Below are 17,319 nucleotides of genomic sequence, written 5' to 3'. Positions count from 1 at the left end.
CTTTTCGAGGTCTTATCTTGACAGTGGTGAAGCTTAGCAGTGGTAACCTACATACGATTCGCATTAAATAAATTAAATACAAAAAAAAACACAAACATCTTTCTACGGTCAACTGAGAAGTCCATGTCTTTGTGAAATTTATTCTATGAGAATAATTTAATACTACTTGCTTTGGAAAAAGCAAACACTTCATGCCAAACTTAAGGTGTGCACGGCACAGTAATTGCTGTAGAAGACACATACATGTATTTTACACAGGCTGTTTATGTCTGTTCAGTACATATGGTTATATTACACCTTGGTTATGTGTAATATGGATATAAATGTTAAAATGTTCTATTACAGAACACGACACCTGTTGCGTTTTATATTGGTAAATCTCTGATATGACCACTGTAACATAAAGTTGCGGTTATAAATACGTGAAACATTTTTGATCGACTGAAATGTAGCTGTATGTACATGCAATATATTTGTGATTATGTAAATTAAACAGCTATTCTTATTCTTATGGCTAGCTAAATAAATTGCAATTTCGTCGTCTTCAAGGCATGGCATGGTGTTTATTCATTCTTCGGCATACAAAATGACGCCTTTTCACGTTGTGGAACTACAAATATGGCGGCCTTTTTTCTTTAGCGTTTTAATGACGTAAAAGCAGAGTCTCACCGTAAAGTCGGGCAGGAGGAGCTGGACTCATTTATTTCTTCGTATCTTTCCCCATCTAGCGGTCAATAACGGGTAGTCTTGAATTGATTTCTATCGCGTAATACTTTGGATATAAATGTTTAAATTTCCTGTTGCAGGACAGACAAAGTATAGTCAACCAGTTCTAACCTTTTGATAAAAACTTGAACTTCAAAGTAGGTGAATCTATTTCCTTAAACCAATCAGATCACAGTTCATTTACATAACATCAATGCTTTGAGTGCTTTAGATATGAGAACATCACAGTGATCTTTCTGCTCAAACATCAGTCAGTCTATAATTCTGTATTATGTGTTTTTATAGCTTCCAACTTTCATGAGTTCCTTGAATCTGTGGAGAAAAGTGCAGACCAATGTAGTTTCTTATTTGTGAACATTTATACATTCATTGTAATTTATTTATCATTTAAATGTTTTATTACTTTTAATTTATAGACATAAGGACACAGAAAACAGTTCATATACTGAATGAATTGTTACAAGGTAATATTTTCTAGATTGTGTTTACCATATGTTTTTATTTCTAAACGTTAATGCAGTGTGTTAATCTGTCACACCGAGGCAGAAGGGGTGAATCTGATATACCCCTCTTCCATTGTCAACTATTCAGAGTCCTCCAGTGGAGCTCATACAACTAAAGAAACACATACAGAGGTCACTGGAGGTTCTAAGTTACATCTAAAGTGGTCTAGTTGTGACGTTGCGAGGATAAGCAGGATGCGGGGACGAGGCACGATGAAACGCACTTTTATTTTTGCAAACATGCAAAACATACAACAAAGCTCAAATACTATGCACATCTCAAACACCAACACACGTACTATGACACACGAGACATATATACACCCAAGCCGATTACACATAACAGAGAACAGGTGAACGACACGAGAGGGTGTGGCAACACAGACGAACACACACACACCAAGATGTTTGAGGAGGGGGCGGGGCCACAACATGACACTAAGCCTGTACACACTGTTCCAACACTACCCTGTAGGGCACCATCTCCATGGAAGTATATTTTTAAAAGCATGTTTGATAACCATATTTATACTGGAACAATTTAATCAAATGAGTTGTGTTTTTTGTTCCTCTCTAAGACGGTTCGGATGCCGATATTGAGATTTGAGTCTGAGCAAGTTGAGAAACCCACTGTGAGGGTTTCTGGGTGCTCTGGAGGAGCACCCAGAAGTCGTACACCTGCACCAAGCCTGAGACCCCTCTGCCCCTGACACAATTGCCCAGGAATGCGGGCATGTACCTAGACTATGAGGATGGACAGCTGTCTTTCTATTACATACTAACATATCTACATATTTATCGGAAACCTCCGGGAGAAGAAGCTGTATCTCCTCTTTGCGCTGCTGGACAGACACACTTATGACACTGTACTCATCAAAAGCAGCACCAGAGATGCACTGAGTCATATCCCGCTACACACCTCTCAGGCCAGCTTGTTTGCACATTTTGTCATAAAACTTAAGCTGTCATTTGTTGCTGTTATATATAAAATTACCAAATTAAAAAATAAATAAATCAAAAAGTACTTGTGGCTAGAGAAGCACAGCCAATCACATAAACAAGATATAATGTCAGTAATGTTTGCGGCAGGTGTTTCAAATGTGCCCAGACTCATATTCAAAAATATCCATGTTTCAACAGTTTGAAGGTGGCCATGACACTAACAGTTTGGTGGAAATTCCACAAGATATCAAACTCCACACTCACACGAACTATTCATTCTCCCATTTGGAACAATCCAGGCTTTACCATGAACAAAAATATTAAACTTTACATCTTGGACAGAAAAAGGCATTACAAACCTTAAACATATTTATCCTAAGACTTGTTTCATGTCACGCCCACAACTAGCCACAAAATATGCTATAGAAAGCCCCCAGTTCCTACAATACCATCAGCTAAGATCACCTATGTGTTCAAAAATCAATTCCGATACCTACATCCATATCAGAATTTATAAACAAACATTCTTAATACAAAAAACCTATTATCTAAGATATACAAAATAATAGTGAAATCAAATCTCACAGTTACTCTCCCATTGAGACAATAGAAGGAACATTTATTACTAGCCCATGACGCTGCAGTTTGGATTAAAATGTGTAACAATAATTACCACATGACAGCAACACTGACCTACAATGCATTCAGTACAAAATAATACAGAGTACATTATACTACACATTGGATGTTTAAAATTGGTTTCACAAGCTCAGCAATCTGTACATACTTTACTCAAATCACAGTTGACGATTACATTCACGCCACGTGGCAGAGCACACCTATCAAGCAATTTTGGCAAGTCGTCATCAAGTTCGAGTTCAAGTTCAAGTGGTTTTATTGTCATTTCAGCTATATATACAAGTACACAACAAAAACGAGACAACGTTCCTCCAGGGCCATGGTGCAACATAAAAACAACAGTGCAACAGACAACATGCTACACAAGTGCAAACAGTCCAATATAGTGCATCACCAACATATCCCATGCTTTAAATAACCATATCCATCCAACACCCTCTTTATGTCTCCTAGGAGACATATCATCAACCAATATGACAGGATACTATGTATAACATTATTATATTGATATAATAAAAATATTCTTGCAAAAAAACAACAAACAAAAAACATATTCATGAACTGGAAAACAAAAAATAATATTAGTGTCACCCAATAGAAAAATCTATTGATAGAGTATATATATCAATAGAATAATTCTCAGAATTAATCAATAACAGAACCAATAATCTAGAGTGGACACCTTTGATAAAATCCATACAGAGCCAATCCATAAACGATAAATATCACACTCTAATACGTGTACATATACAATCCAACATACATGTACTCACACATAACCATATACATAGATACATACATACATACATACATACACACACACACACACACACACACACACACACACACACACACACACACACACACACACACACACACACACACATCATTCCTGTAATGGTGCAGATGGCGAATACTTAAAAATATTATATATACATTTTGCGTTTGTCTGTTCATCTGTCTGTCTTATTTTGAATAATAAAGCTCTAAAGGTCCACTGATGGGGGGTAATAAATTCATATATTTATTTCTCCAGATTTCTAACTCTGAGAGAAAAAAAACGTCCTTTTACAAATTGCACCTCGTTGTGGACCTCGGCTAGGTTTACATTCCAGGTGATTATTTTTAAGTTATAAATAAAAAGAAATAAAAAATAAAGTGTAACAGTTCCCGATGAGGCGGTATGGTGGAAGCGGGCCAAAAAAATCAAAATCTTCAATATGTCGCATGTAATTTACTCTAAATAAAAATATTTAGATATGATTTACATACGAGTTATATTTTTAGGCCTACTAAATGTATACTTTAAATACGTTTATTAATTAGCACAGATAATATATCTGCTCTTTATACTTGGATTTCTAACCTACATATTTAAAAATTTAACTGATGTATTTATTTCTGCAGATTTCTAACTCTGAGAGAAAAAGACGTCCTTTTACAAATTGCACCTCGTTGTGGAACTCTACTAGGTTTAATTCCAGGCGAGTATTTTTAAGAGGCTAGATTTGTGCTCACAAGCTGCGATGGTGGTTTTTTCATAGCTTCTAAAAGAAGAGGCTGTGGTCAGGGTGGAGTGAATCTTTGATAACCAAGATTGTTGTTGTTTTGGCCTTCGAATAGACAATGGCATTATCCAGTGTCAGGTCTTTCTCAGTAAACTGCAGAGAATGATATAGTGGGCAAGAAATGGTCAAGCACAGTTTAATTGGTTGTGTGTTTGTGAAAAACACTAGAGCTCTCTGATACATTTTTGGTTCAAGATTTAATAATCATGCAAATGATTGTGATTAATGCTTTGTCTGTTTAATTCAAATATTATACTATAAACCTAATATTTTAATAGGGTTGGCAACTTTCTAGATCCGATTACTACATGTGTTGTTCATGTAACTGTGCAAATAAACTGCAAACACAATTACTTTTAGAAGTATCATCCAGTTTGTTTTCACAATTGCCAAAATGTAATGAATCACAGCCAGTGTTCTAAAACAGAGCTGGAATGTATTCCTGGTTGATGTGCCCTGTTTCTGGTTATATAATATATAAAAAAAAAATAATAAAAAAAAAAAAAAAAAAAATTGGTGGATGAATTTTCAATGAAAGTGCTTCACTCAGCAGCCATTAATGATTCTTATATCCAGTATGAATAAATTTAAATTCCTATCCTTGTATCAGGTGCAGCAATTATGTGTAACAATTGTGAAGCAAAAAAGCAAAAGCAAAATTGTAATATAACAATATAGGTAATATAGAACTTGATCTAATGATATTAATTAGGCTATGCAAATAAAACAACTACTTCGGTAGCACATCATTCATGCCTGTTGAATAGGCAGTTTTTTGCTTTGCAGATACTTGAAATCTTTTACTAATCTTTCCCCAAATCCAGTAGGAGCTGCCTTTTACATTAACATGCCAGGATACACACTCACTGGATGTTTAATCTTTCTAGTGGTTAAGCTATATTCTTATAGTCAAGAAAGATATTTTTTAATTATTAATCAGTTAAAAGGATTTCTTACTGTAGGCCTATTATAAACAACATGGAGGAAATTAAAATAAAAATACTTGAGTTAGACAGTGGACACAGGTTGCTAATAAATCAAGTAAATGAAACTGGATGGACTGCTTAATTATGTAACAACACAACATTTATGGCGACGAAGATGTTTCACACATATACATTCTTACGTGATGCTGACCTCGATATCCATATTTCACATTGATACTGTAACACTATAGATGAACCTAAACCTCACATTCTCGTCACATTGATAAGCTTTTTGAAAGTTTGATCATGATCAAAGATCATGATCTTTGTTTTCTAAGTGTGTTTCCAAATTGCCTTTGACTGCTGTATGCCTAATTGCGGCATTTAGCACCTCATTTCGTCTCTAATTTTTGACATGTACTCTTGACATAAGTCTTGCATAAGTGGAAAGTCAATCAGCCCCCGTTTAAAAATGGTAAGCTTTTACTGTCACGTTAATAACATCACACACACGCACACATAATGCTTCGACTGTCCTACACTTTAAATATCTTTTGCACATTATGGAGGGTGAGCATAGTTACCAGTTCCCTTCATGCAAAAGGGTTGTCTTAGGTTACTGTAAAGTCTAATGCACATTTGGAATTATTAAAAGTAGTTTATAATCAATACGAAATTTTACTGGGAGCTAAAGTAAAGTAGCTAAGATATGATTGATGTGATCAAATTTTCTAGCTCTATTAAGAACTATGGCTGCTGCATTTTGAACTCGCTAGGCACTTTAGGCACTTAATAGCACAGCTAGATAGTAAGGGATTACAGTAGTCCAATATTGAAGTAATAAATGCATGGACTACCTTTTCTGCATTATGTGTGGAGAGCATGCTCCTAATCTTTGAAATGTTTCTAAGGTGGAGAAAGGGGGTCCTAGAAACATTATTTATTTACGTGAGCTTCGAACGAGAGACTGGGATCCATAACTCCAAGATCTTTAACTGTTAGAGAAGATGTGATTGGGAGACCATTGAGGTTCATTGAGTAATTAGAGAGTGGAGACCTAGCTGACTCTGGGCTTAATAGAAACACCTCTGAATGTCTCTGAATGTTAGAAATTAATTAAAAATACTAATGTCAATGTATTTACAACGCATGTATTTAGGACGTAATTTTTTCAATCACAACAAAATATGTTGTTGTATTTTTTGCATTATGCTTACTACAGAATTAACAGTCAACTGTTCAGTGACTGCATGTAGAGTTGTAACACTGCTTATTACTAGAACTGTGGCTAGAATCAAAATCAACGCTAGTGTCGTTCCTAAATCCCCAATCAGCTAGTCGTAAAGTTAACATTCAAATAGAAAATAAAGATGCAGACTTCAGAATTAGTTAAAGAGAATAGCTGAGAGAATAGAATAAATTATCCATTACTACCCCTGTCTTTTATCATCCTTCCATCCCTCCATCCCATGCCATCTTCCTCTATTATTTGCTTTTCTATTTTGTTCTGGTATCTCCTTATCTCTTTTTAAAAAAGACATTGGCCAAAAGACTAACTAAAACACTGACATACTTAAGACCTTTAATATTTTTATAAAATATAACATTAAAAGGAGAATGTTACTTATTTCACCCTGACTGTCCACTTATATATCTGTTTTGAGTATGATTTTCCTTGTTCAAGTGAAAACAGTAACAAATGTAGCATGTCACAAATATATACATTACTATGTATGAAAAATGAAAGACATCAACATGAAACACCGGAGCTGATTTCAGTTAAGCACCTAGTTATGGAAACTATAAAGACTAACATTGTCATAAAAATGTTGTGAAAGTTAATGCTTAGAAGATTACAAGTGGCTAAGACATACGTTGTTATAGGCTGTGCTTACTGATGTACACCAGGTGGACATAGTGTCAAAGCAGAGGGTCTGATGGAGCAGGTGGAACATCAACATTTAAAACAAAAATGAACTGCTTGTACTTAGTGAACTAAATAAAGCATAAGCGTCCTATGCATGGCATACAGATCCATATAAGCTTTGATAAAATCCATCCTCATGTAAAAGATGTATTGTCCCAATCATAGTAAGTGAAAACTATGACATAAAAAACTTTCCTTACCTAATACAAGCAGGCAATTATCTTTTAATTTGACCTACCCCAGTAAATCACGGTACCTAAGTTGATGAATAACAGGAATAATCACAAACTTCTAATGAAGCAAAGTAATATATAATTACAATTATAAAGGACTAATTTGGTTTGTCTCCCCCAAAGGCATTAGAATGTTCTTTATATAACAGGTGAAAACGACCTACACCAATGTGATATACAAACCAATCCTGCTTTTATTACACAGAAGAGCTGAGCAATTATGGGGAGGCACCCTAAAAAGTTGAGGGTGGAATTACCTGTCAATAAACAAAGTACAGAATAGATAAGCAAAACTATTCTGTTGCATCATCTTTGAAATGACTCTGCAAGGAAAATGTTGATATGAATAAATGCTTGTATTCCTTTCTGATACAAGTCAAAAAATATCTTTAAAGTGGCTCAAACATGAGAACTATGTGCATTCCTTCACAAACATATACAAATCAATGAAAAAAATCTCCCCTATGTTTATATACACAAGTGTCTGTGGGAGCCCCAAAGCTATATTATGCATTCAAATAACAAAATATATATCACAGTCCCTACAAAAAATGAAAGTAAAAAAGCAAACAAACAACAAAAAGGGGAAAATCATAAATGAAAATATCCCATTTACTAATGTCATGTTTGTAAGCAGCCCTGCTTTCCTGCTTCCTAAAATGGTGACATATTTTAGGTACTCAGGCCACTGGAAACAAAAATATACACAGCAGTTCTTCCACACATTTAGAGGAACCTGATTTTTTTGTTAGATAAATATGTGTCGGTTATGTCCGTTAAAAAGACCTGAACAAAAAAAATGTTTGGATTTTTATTCGCTGTCACCTTTCATCACGGGCAACATAAAAATTCACACTACTACAATATCGCTAACATGTTACTGGCATGCGAATAAGACACCTGAGCACAGAGAGAAACCCAGTGTTATGAGTACAGTTGACATTGGAACTAGCTAGATAGCTCATATTAAGACACTTCTTTGGAGAACACGTGCTCAAGTGTTTTCCCCACAATCTATATGCACAATTTATTTGCCAACTGTGACCAGAGAGAGAACATAGCTCACAGCCTAGGACATGCTCACATAACATTACTCACAGCCTAGGACATGCATGGATTTTGATGAGGACTGCATATGCCTGGGATCAATTCAAACACGTCATGACGATGATATAAAACCTGATGAAACAAGCTTGACAAGCAGCAGTTCCGTTTTTCCGTGAAAGTATCAAGCACAGATGAAGACGTTTCTATGGTTATCTCGGTTTTAGAAATATTAGCCTATAGAGTTGGGCTTAGTACGTTAATAAAAGATGGAATTAAACATGCATAAATTACGGTGTCCTGGAAAACCCATCGTGCTGCAAATACACAAAGCATATTCATCAAAGTGGTAACACACTTTAGAAATGTGGTGCAAATTTAGAAAACGCATACAACTTCAGGAACAAATCCTGTCACAACACAACGGAAGTGCTGTTTCCGGAGGACACGGAAAGGGGTGGACTTCTATGAGATTAGCGTGAAGTCTATTGGAAGTACTGACAACTGAGTAAAAAGGGTTGTTTTTTTTTCCAGTTACCACGGTGTTATCAAGGGTAGGTGTGTGATACAGAATGGAAGACTGACCTATTCATGCTCTGCATTCTTGCATATTTATTTATACATAAGGCAGCCTTAAAAACATGGGATGGAAATCCCATTTAACAAAATATGCACTGTTTTACAGTCAGAGTGAAATAAGTAACATTCTCCTTTTAATATATATATTTTAAATGTTAAAATTCTTAACTATGTCAGTTAAGCTGCCAAAAATGCCCCTTTTGAAATTTGTATTTCTAATGTCACAAGAACACTTTATTGACCTATCTCTGCCTATTCAGCCTATAGAGGTTTAGCACACCCACTTAAATTGCCTTTCTCAGGCATTTCAGCTCTGAGTACCTTTTGAATGAAGCACAATACAGGGCAGTCAATCATAAAGGAGCTCATTTATCTTACATCCGTCTTAAAGGTGCAGTAGCAACAGGTGCCTGTTGAATTCCAAGCGATATCTATAGAGGTTGGAAATTGGTTGTGTAAAAAAAAAAAAAAAACAGGCTGAAAACGAGTCGTTTCCGCTCTGTGAATTGGGAGAAAGGGACAGTGTGTGGAAGCCCAACCCCAGTCATATAGGTTTGCTTCTAACAGTACCATTACCATCACCCACTCTGGTGCACTAGTTTGAGTGTATTAGAACTAGTAGCAATGCTGAAGCATTACATGTATCTATAACAAATATTCTGACCATGATGAAGTGATAGGTTTGTTAAGGCAAACTGTGTATGCAATACATGTTGCTTAGGTCACTTGCTCCAATTGTACACAACTCTAAAGCTACACAACTGTACATTAGTTAAAGTCTACACAGTGTCAGTGATGTGAAGTACAACTGAAAGTTCCCCTGTTGTATTCTTCCAACAATCAAGTTCTGCGTAAGTGGGGGCAAAATAATATGAGCTTCACATCAAAGAACATTTTAAACAAATGGACTGTATGTACATCTTTTTTCTAATGTTACAATTGGAGTCTAAAGTTATATCTCTTATCAGTGGAGGATGCACTTGCTCAAACCTTTTCTTTAGATTCCTTTTGTACACACTACAGACTGTGACCTCGAGATGCTTGAATGAATGTTGAACATTCACACTTGTGTATGAGTGCCGATTGTTAGCTAATGCATCATGATGAGCCTATCCTTTTTGAGTTACTTACTGAGATCATTCTCATAGCAAGTTCATTACACCTTGTGTACTCGATGTAGTGCGGTGAGCAGTTTCAATCTTAGTTACAATCTTAGTTATCAAAGACTCACTCCACCGACCAAAGCCTCTTCTCTTAGACAACATGACAAAACCATCGCAGCTTGAGAGCAAAAATCGAGCCTCGTAAGAGGTGTTATGTTCCATAGGCAGATTGACATCTTAATGCGATACACATGAACTCAATTTTCTTTGCATACATGTACATTGCACTTGTAATGTTTCTGATATTGCTTCTCTCCTGAATAGCTCAGTCAGTAGAGCATCAGACTTTTAATCTGTGGTCCCTGTTCAAGTGAAAATATTGTTCTTTGCCACTAAAGTGCGCTTGATAAGTTTCTTGAAATACCTCTAGATCAACCTAAGTCAAGGGACAGGACCCTGTTGCCTTGAGCCTTGCCGATTAAACTGACATTTCACATCCGTTTCCCCCAGCTGTGATGCTGTGCATTGGCTGTCATCCCAGGTTAGGCTAGCTAGTTCTGCTGGCAAGCTTGAAATATCAAAATCCTTCCTACTTAAAAAAAAAAAAAATCACTTCTGAGCCTATCCTTTTTGAGTTAATTACTGAGATCATTCTCACAGCAAGTTCATTAGACCTTGTTCACTCATTGTAGTTCGGTGAGCAATTTCTATATTGGATGAGAGAAGGAGCAGACTTGTTCAAGTCACAGAATCCATTCACACTCAAACAACAGGAGCTTGTCAGTGGAGGGTGTACTTGCTCACACCTTTCTTTTCAATTCCTGTTGCATAAGGGAATAAGGGACAAGGGAAGTCATTTTGGAACAAACCTGTGAGGCAACTGTCTTTGAGGCAAAGTGTCTGTATCCAGGGAAGAACATGTGCATGTTCAAGTGCTTGCCCTGTACTTCATTCTCTGAAGTTTACTGAGAAAGACCTGACAGCAGTTGAACACGTTTGGTTGTTGTCTGCTACCTTGTCTCTGTCTCTCTCTGTGTTCGCATGATAGGCACCACTGCATGCCATGCACCAGGCCTCCTTTCTTGTGAGGCTGTCCCTCATGACATCTATGGAGTGCATAATTGAAGACTAAGTGAAAGGATTCCCTTAAGATCTGAATACCTTTGGTTGTTGTCGTACATCGTCTCTGTCTCTCTCTCTCTATGTGTTAAATGCAGACTGCTCAGGTCATGGTGTTGACAGCTTCTAGTATTTTCACTAGATCCAAAGCAGTGTCAAACCTGTTTTTACATTTAAATGTTTTCACTTGGTTTTACATTTTAATGTTAACAAAATAAGAAACAATACACATTATAAATGTTAGATAGCTACATATTTGTACTTCTTGTACAAACTAAGAAAATAATAGAACACTAATTTAGTTATGTGACATATTGACACCTGAGCAAGACATGGGTGAGGGATAAAAAGGCAGGATATTAGTCACACAAAGCACTGCCAAAAAGTTTTAAAAACACAGATGTGGGGAAGCTCATGAAGACAGGCTCAGCTTTAGTCCACAGTATGCTAAATGGGAAACACTGGAGGATGGTACATGAGGGGTTTAAATAGGGAGAGAGTTAATTAGAAGCAGGTGATCGTGATGGTTGATAAGTGTGTGATTGTGAACCGAGCAGTGGTCGTGGTAGGTGATTTGTGCGGATATGTGTGTACGTGTCTGTGTGTGCGTTCCTGGTTGGGTGCGGACCAGAACCTGACAACTTGTTTCCACTTGATATCAGAATTAGTTGAAGAGAATAGCTGGTCCTGTCCTTTATTGCAACTTAAATATAAACATGCTTTTGAGGGACCCTCTGGAGAATGTCTGAGGGGTACACAAGAGTTTAATTCTTATAAACTTTTTCAAGGGCAATTATGTAAACAACCCTCCTTTTTTTCCATATTGTTCTTTGAAGTTTCCACCATTATGCTCAAATTACACATGACATTATAAAAGCTAGTCACCTATGAACCTGCGGGCTTATATAGAAGGGAAAATAAACTATGGACTATTTGTGCTCTGCATTCTTGCGTATTTATTTATGCTAGGCTGTACATAATGCAGCCTTAAAAACATAGGATAAAAATCCCCATGTAACACAATTCAGGTTCTGTCTAAATACATGGCTAGCTAGCTAGTTATTTTACAATCCCATTTAGAACATATATCGTCGTGAATGTCCTGAACAAAACACGCTGTACCTAATCCCCATAAATGACATATCTCTCACTGAATAAAAACTTGTATGCTTCAACAGTATACAGTGGTAGAAATGGCGATCACCTTTAAAAGGATTTCTTACTGTAGGCCTATTATAAACAACATGGAGGAAATTAAAATAAAAATACTTGAGTCAGGTGTCTGTTGAATTCTGAGCGATATATATATAGAGGTTGGAAATTGGTTGTCTAAAAATGAATTGTGATTGTTAAGTCACATAGATGTAAGTGGACATGAAGGGAAAAAATAGTGTGGGTGCCAAGTATGGTGATTGTATTTTTAAAGTTGTAGGAAATGTTACATTCAGAATGTTTGTGAGACAAAAAAAAAAAAAGATATAATTACTATCCATGGTATAATTGACTGTGTTGCAGACAACATAGGCAGGGATTAGACTGAAAAATGTCAGAGTATTTTTAATGCTCTTTATTGCTGTCATCAGAGGTTATGCAGCCATATCCTCCCGAGCAAGTACGGCTTCTAATCCTAACAGTTTGGCCGCCTGCAGACACAAATACCGTGTTGAGCAATATTTAATTACATCTACTTGAAATGCATATTTAATTGCATTGTTAGTATTTATGGAAAACAAGTGTTAGGATTGCTCTGCTCCATTGCAGACTTTCTCACTCTAGCAACTGTGGATTCCATCTCCTCAATCAGTTGGCCCATATCATGTTGACAGGAACCATATTCCATCTTTATAAAAGAATTCAATTTCACCTCCAACTATGAAGAGAAACAGTGTTAAGCAATATTTAATTACATCTACTTGAAATGCATAGTTCATAGCATTGTGAGAATTTATGGAAAACAAGCGTTAGGATTGCTCTGCTCCACTGCAGACTTTCTCACTTTAGCAAACACGGCTTCCAGGTCCTCAATGCATTTATCCCTCTCACTGACATTCATATCTTTAGGTTCCACCTGTACATATGAGTAGAAATATTGTTGAACAGTATTTAAATACATTTAATTGAAATATGACTTTAATTACATTTTGATACATTTGTAATTTATAATTTGTATTGGACTGGAAAGGAAACAAATACAATTTTTATCGCATAGCCGTAATCACATAGCCTGCAGGCCTAATGATGTAAAAATGTGCCCCCAAACATCAAATGTTCAGCAGAAATAACAGGACCTGACACACTAAGGTACCGTAGACCCATTCAAATTGTACTATTGGAATAATAAATTCCAATGCATTCAGTCATTTTAGCTAGTGTTGATTTTGATTCTTGCCACAATTATACTAATAATCAGTGTTACAACTCAGCATGCAAAGTCACCGAACAGTCGACTGTTAATTCTATAGTAAGGAGAATGTAAAACAAACAAACAAAAAACCCACCAACAGTATTTTTTTTTCCTGTAACTGACAAAGATTGCATATGCTAAATGTATGTGTCCTAAATATATTCTAAATACATTTACATTAGTGTTTTTAATTAATTTCTCGAACATTTGTTGAAATGCATTTGTAATTTATATTCAGAGATATTTCAGTGTACTTAAGTACAAGCATTCAATTAGCATCACTGTTCACCATAGCTGTTTTTCCATTTTTTGTGGCTTTTGTCCATTGCCACAGTATGGCTTTAAATCATTTGTCTTGGTTCTACTTTACTTACTATGGCTGATTGAGTTCTCTCAGTAGAGAAGTCCTTCTTGATTAAATTCTTTGTTCTAGTATCTGTTTAAAAAGTAACAGAAAATGTCTTATTAGCGTTGTATAGATACTTAGAACACTTCTACGTAGATCTCTCTCTCTCAGACAAACACACACACACACACAGTTCATCCAAGAAGTCATCCTCTATTCTGGCAGGGATCTGGGCTCGTGTTTTTTCGTTTTTCTTTTTCCCATATTTACCAAATATCCCGTGCTTTTCCTTTTCATATTTCTCAGTAGGAACATGTTCCTTGCGTCTTGGATTGCAATTGTAACTACCGCACTGACCCATAATAAATTTAGTGTACCCGTTATCTGTGATCTGAAGTCTAAAAATGGGTCACAGAAATTGTTCATTTGAAAAATCTGTTCTTTGACTACATCATAATCGCTTAATTGATGCGGCTGCATGATGACATCACACGCCACCCACTGAAATAAAAGCTGAGGATGTCATTGCAGAGGTAGGAGGAGCCAGAGTAGAATATTACAGAATATTACATTGCTTGAATAGTGGCTCTGTCTGCCCTGGGGGTATTATTGAAACCCAAAGGCTGAAAGGATGGGGAGGGAGAGAGAGAGAGAGAGAGCGAGCGAGCGACCATGTGTGAACATATTCTTGTCACGGTATGCCCCCCCCCCCCCAAAGGTCTCCCCGTGTGTGTTTGCTTGTGTGTGTGTGTGTGTGTGTGTGTTCATCCGTGTGGCCATGCTCCCTTGTGTTTCACGGCTGCCCTTCATTGTGTTGTTATTGTTTGCGTATATAAGTCCTTTGTGTAAACGTTAACGTACTTTTGACCTGCTGAGAGTTAGCCTGATTTGACTTAGCCTGTTCCTAACCTTTGTTTAGTATGTTGCATAAAAGCTCATGGAAATATTTCAGATGTAACATACATGTAACTGACCTAGTAGAGCAAAATTACAGAATTGTAAGGAGGAAGTGACGTTCTTGGGGCATATCATTAAAGGGGGAAATACACACAAGCTGTCTCAAAACCGAGCACAAGCCATAATTTCGCTACCTAAACCATAGTGGCATACTCCCCTCTTACTGTTTTAGTCCCACACGCATTACACCGAATACTGCAGGACCAAAGAGTGTCACATTTATCAGCCCAGTGGTAGCTGAGATACCACACCACCCTCTTAGATATGCCTAATATAACTGTCAAAAGGTGTATAACACTGAACCCAGCTACACTCCTTCCTACGGAGGAGGATGGAGATCCACAAGACTGCACAGCAGTCTTAGCTGAAGTATATATACCGCGGGTTGATCTCTTTGAAGAAGCCATAAGTAACCCAGACCTATGCCTCTATGTGGATGGGTCAGCATGCAGGGACGACACAGGGGTCAATAGGGAAGCATACGCGGTAGTAACAGATCATGAAATATTTAAAACAGAAGTATTACCATCCTCCTATTCAGCGCAGGCTGCTGAACTAGTAGCACTGATGGAAGCATGCAAACTAGCTGCAGACAAAACTGTTAATGATTTTGGAGCCATATGGAAACATAGGCAATTCCTGACAAGCTCGGGTAAATATATTAGACATCACCATCTTGCTAGAAGCCATTTTGCTGCCAAAGACAATTGCAGTTGTTAAGTGTGCAGCTCACAGGACTACAGAAGACCAAATCAGCAAGGGGAATAATTTTGCAGATAGAGTAGCAAAGGCAGCTGCAACTAAAACCGCTGTGCAAGCAATACAGGAAACCGCTGCTACCCCGCAGGCCACATTACGGGAAATTCAGTCAGGGGCTCCCGCCACTGAAGGCACCAGGTGGAGACAACTAGAACCTCCTGTTAACAACCCACACTGCTGTCAAAATAGAAGGACGAGGAACCTGGGTACATCACACACACCGTAAGAAGGCTCCGACACCAGCCCCAACTCCAAGCAGCAGCACCCAAACAGACTAGGTCGGAACTGTGTTGAGTAGGGTGTTAACGGCAAGGCCTACCCTTTCGACACTCGGAACCGTCAAGAGACGGTAGAGAAAATCAGACACAGCTAACACAGTCAGAACATAGACTGAATATTAATATGGATGAAGAATCCCATGACTTATGAGAAGACTTGTTACCATTTCAGGGTCCCAACGCCACTGAAGCAGAATGATTAGCAGCTAAATGCCAACAAAATACAGCGTGTATGTCAGCCATTGTGCATGCCCAACATATCGAGCAAGAGTACCTGGTGTGCCAGCACACCAGTGTTCCAAGGACTGTAATCCCTCTGAAAAACGCAGATGTAGGAGAAGTGAATATGACAATCTCTATGTGCCAGGTTATTAACCAGACCTCAAACTGTCCCAGTCCCACTAACCCCGCACCACCGAAAATGATGCTGCATGTGGCAGCTAGTAAGGGTGAGATATTTGTATAGCAGATGAAGCAGCAGGTGCCGGAAGTCTGGTCCAGATGCATCGATTATGTGCAGGTGCACAGCAATGGCACTTGCAGTGACTCCAATAGCAGTTCCCTGTGGAATTGCTCCATGACAACCCTGCAGGGGTATTGGAATGTAATGTGGGTCGGTGGTTCGGTGGCCTATGGTGAATTGCCACAGAACTGGACTGGTTGTTGTTATCCAGCTGTAGTGCGCCCAAGGACGCAGGGTGAGGAGAGACATAACCAGCACAGACTATTGTGGTAGAATTCTGAGGGACCCATGGACCACTCCGGGTGAAACCATTGGTTGGTCCCTTTTCCTGGGCGGTGGCACAGTAGCAGCCCTGCAAAAGATGGCTTAGCTTATCAGTTACTGCAAATAGTTAATGACACCTTAGCAGCAATAGGTGCCTTAAAGATAGAACAACAAGTGATAAGGGCAGCAGTGCTTCAACATAGAATGGTACTAAATCTCCTAACCATGAAGGAAGGAGGAGTGTGCAAAATGATTAACACTTCCTGCTGTTTTTACATTCCAGATCTCAGCGCTAATATTACTGATTATATGAATCTTATGTGATCTGCCTTCACTCCGCAGCCTACAGTTCCAGTAGCGGCTGTAGCGTTGCCCATTCTGCTACTCATTCTTCTTCTTTTTCTTCTTCTTCTGTGTTTACCTCCTTTTTTGTCATTGCGTGTCAGACGTCTTTCTAGTGTGTTCACCATGCCAGCGCTCAGCGGCCATGCCAATGACCAACCCCAGCTCTTTGAAGACATTCTGCTCCCCAAGATGGG

The sequence above is a fragment of the Electrophorus electricus genome, unplaced genomic scaffold (assembly GCF_041902795.1).
Source record: "Electrophorus electricus isolate QZ-2024a unplaced genomic scaffold, ASM4190279v1 Scaffold164, whole genome shotgun sequence".
Classification (NCBI taxonomy): Eukaryota; Metazoa; Chordata; class Actinopteri; order Gymnotiformes; family Gymnotidae; genus Electrophorus; species Electrophorus electricus.
Note: the sequence above shows the minus strand (reverse complement) of the source record.